Raw genomic sequence first — 3,713 nt, forward strand, 5'->3', positions numbered from 1 at the left:
CGATAATTTCATTAGACTTCTTGTACACTAGGCTATCTCGTGTTCGAATATAATTATGCGGTAAACGCTACTAACCCCCAAAATAAAGAGTGGACAAATCACGAGCACATCAAACTTATTACTGGCCTGGGCTTAACCCGGACCTGAACCGAAATGAAGGGATCAGATATGTTACAGATCTATAGAAAACCCCGATCGGGTTTCGTTTGGCAGTTCGGCTTAAACTGATAACCAAATAGTAACCTGAAGTGAACCGAACCTATATAATATATAACATATCTATAATAATAAAGTAGAATATTCTTTCTTCTTAGGCCTCCACGCCATCAAGAACATAGGGGTAAAAGCTGCCACGTCAGCATGTCTAAACCACTCTACGTCTACGACTTCTGATAATTTGTTTACGTATTGGGTTTCTTTATTTTAAATTAATTGGGCTCACTACTTTAACTTTCGAGTGGACCTAAATTCTATATATCTTAATAAAAACCCACATACAGGGGATCAATCATCGTCTCTCACCTCCCTGTTTGATGAAAGATTAGTTACAGTAACATTTGATGTTCATCCTACTGCATCTGGTTAGTCAAATCCGTAACGGTCTCGAGGTGCATTCAGTCTATCTAATTACCTTCTCATTAACGCCATTGATCTACCACCTCTACTACTCCGCATTTAAGACATCCCCTTCTTCCTCCATGTTAGCCAATCTAGACCTATAAATAAGAGTCTGCATCGTAGATACACATCATTGCTCCTTATCGAACACTATACTAAGAGAATCAATCACCAACTATGTAGACCTCCCCATTTTGATCGCCTATTTGAAAGCCGGCTACTGTCACGAACACCGTCAAAGTCTGATTGTTGAGGTTTTGGAAAGCTCATGGGGTAGACATGTCCTCTTCGACCAGGAGGTAATTTCGGCCATCCATGTCCTCTCCTGAAACATGAGATGCAGGGGGAGTGACTAATATAGTTTACAAGGAGATATATAAGAATCTACGAAAGTTTTAGATGCACCACTATGTGGGTTTTAATTTCACTTCTATAAGAAATTTTTTAATTATATTCACTCATTTGTGGATCTTACAGGTCTTCAAAACGAATTGCAGTATACTAGGAAAATCTATGTCACCGGCACGGAAGAGCACACAAAACCACCATGAACGTGCTTACAATAGCTGGGTCAGTACCTTCATATGTCTGGACAATTAAAAACAGACCTGTTAGTATATTACAGATAGATAATTACTCAGTGCAAGCAGAAAAGTTTGTTCTGTTCATAAATATAGTTAATGGAACAGACATCTTACATTGTTCTAACAGTGGGGTTAAAAAAGTTGTCTTCAATATGCAACTAATCTGATGATTAGAGTTTGCATTGATCTGAGAAATTAATTAATTCAACTGTTGAATGGGTTATTCAGAATCATAGGAGAAGAAGGCATCGAGTGAAAAAGCTGAATTTTAATTGAGCAAGAGATTCACATGTTGCGAGAAAAAAGATTTGCTCAATGGAAAGAGAGGTCACCAACTAAGCTTTGGTATAAAGGGGTATGGTTCTTGCACGCAACCCCTAAATTCTCTCTTCTTTCTTGGATTGCAATCCATGACAGGTTTTCCACAGGAGATCATATAAGGAAGTGGAACTCAGGAGCATCCAACACTTATATCCTTTAGAGACCCTGACCATCTTTATTTTCACTAAATTTTTGGAGAAGGTATGGGAAAATCTTACTTTAAAGCTTTTTGGTTCAAGTACACAACAGTAGATACGGATATTAGATATTCTGGTTGAAATTATTGGGATCAAGTCAGTCAGTTTATCATTCAGTATGTATTCCAAGCAACAATTCACTTAGTATGACGGAAGAGGAACATAATGACTTCAATTCCTGCATCTTGTGTAATACAAAACATTGACAAAATGGTCTGGTACAAAATTTCATCTCTGCTAGGATAAGAGGCAATCAATATGTAGAAGCTATGGAAATTTGGTTTGCTTCAAGATGACAAATCTGATCTTCAAATAACTTTGAGAAATTTGTTAACTAATCATTTGTCTCAACACACCTTTTCTATTATTTACCCTTTTTGTTCATTTTACCCTTTGCTAAATTATAAAATATTATAAATAAATACATTTCTGAACTTTTACAATAAAATAAAAAACAAAACATTAATATTTGATTGGTTAGAATTTATTTTCGAAGAATTAAAAATTGTTATAAATTTTCTAAAACTAATTCTGCTTAATCTAGAAGTTATCTTCTGCATCTAGGGGAAAGCAGAACACATATTCTAATATCTGAACTATTGGTACCAAAGTTAGAACAAGAACTCTAAGAACTAGACTTTGATCTAATTTAGCTAGATTACGAATATAAACATTTCCTTTCTAAGATGTCACTAGAAAATAATTTGGATTTATGTTTATAAAATCTCATTACACACATACTTTAGATAAACCATTTAATTAATTTATTGCAACAAAATAACTTGAAATAAATAAAATTAAAAACCGTTAATACAAAAGCTTACAAAATACTCTTATGTAAAAAATAAATATTAGATTGATTATGGGAAGATCACATTTTTCTTATGTTTCAAACTTCCTAAATAAATGCACTGAGAGAAAGTAAAATAAAAAAATATCATCACATTTCGATGAATATTTTCTTCCTAATACACTATGGAAAATTTGATTTTACAGTCACAATTTTTTTTAAATACCATATTAAAATAATTCTAAGCAAATAATATTAGAAAATGTGCGAATCATCAAAAATATAAACAACCATAAAAATTAAAATAAAATTTCTCCGGATTCGATAGCAGAATGTATTCTCAAATAATAAAAACACAAAGCATGAAAACTTCGAAAAAGAAACACACACCACTTCTCAAATAATAAAACTATCGCCACTACACTTAGAGATTTACCAAGACAAAGACTTAGCATATCTACACAACATATTCAAATAACAATACGTTACATTCCGCGCGAAGCACGGACGCACCACTAGTATACATATATACATAACACAAGTGAGTCTCTTCCTCTTTTGGATACTTTTTGTTTCAGAGCAAAATCATTAAACAAGAAGCTATTCATCTTCTTCTACTTTTCGAAATCCCTAATCATATCTGCTATTAAACCTAAAGAGCCTCTTATGTTTCAAAAACTTACTCATTCTCCATCTTCTTCGATTTCGTGAAAACAACCCCATGTGAATAACAACTTATGAATTTCACAATCCATAATCTCCTATTTCTTCATATGTTCTGTGATTCGATTTGGAGTTTGAATGAGAAGAAATTAGGTTTTCTAAATCTTAGGGTTTAGAGTTATTTCAAATCGATTGAATGCTAGGGGTTTCTGTTCGGGTTACTTAACTTGAATACGATTGAATGTTAGGTTTCTTTTCGATTGAATGTAATTTCTTCTCTTATGAATCACGAATGATTCTATACATGTAGTTTTTTTCAGATAGATTCATCTTCAACTCCAAACCGTGTTACTCTTAACAATGAAAAATATGTAGAAGGTGATGAAGAACAAGAGTTGATGACTCCAAATAGTAGAGGCAAGCATAAAAAAACACCTGGAGCTAGTGGAGAAACATACCAAGCAAAGAAATCTCCTCGGGTTCTTCCTACAAGGTCTAAAGTTTGGGAATGTTAAACAAGAATAAAGGAGAATCGTGACA

At 33.5% G+C, this 3,713-nt stretch overlaps 1 long non-coding RNA gene across 2 annotated transcripts; it reads left to right on the plus strand.

Annotated features, from left to right (window-relative positions):
• Window positions 1-1,020: 1,020 nt before the first annotated feature.
• On the plus strand, window positions 1,021-1,874 carry LOC106319982. Of its 2 annotated transcripts, none has more exons than XR_001265661.1 (3): window positions 1,021-1,188; window positions 1,431-1,557; window positions 1,631-1,874. It is a non-coding gene; the product is annotated as an uncharacterized LOC106319982 (long non-coding RNA). The 2 variants fall into 2 exon arrangements; XR_001265660.1 differs by having other exon boundaries at window positions 1,025-1,188; window positions 1,431-1,529; window positions 1,620-1,874.
• Window positions 1,875-3,713: the final 1,839 nt, after the last annotated feature.

This window comes from Brassica oleracea, unplaced genomic scaffold (assembly GCF_000695525.1).
Source record: "Brassica oleracea var. oleracea cultivar TO1000 unplaced genomic scaffold, BOL UnpScaffold00746, whole genome shotgun sequence".
NCBI classification, from domain to species: domain Eukaryota; kingdom Viridiplantae; phylum Streptophyta; class Magnoliopsida; order Brassicales; family Brassicaceae; genus Brassica; species Brassica oleracea.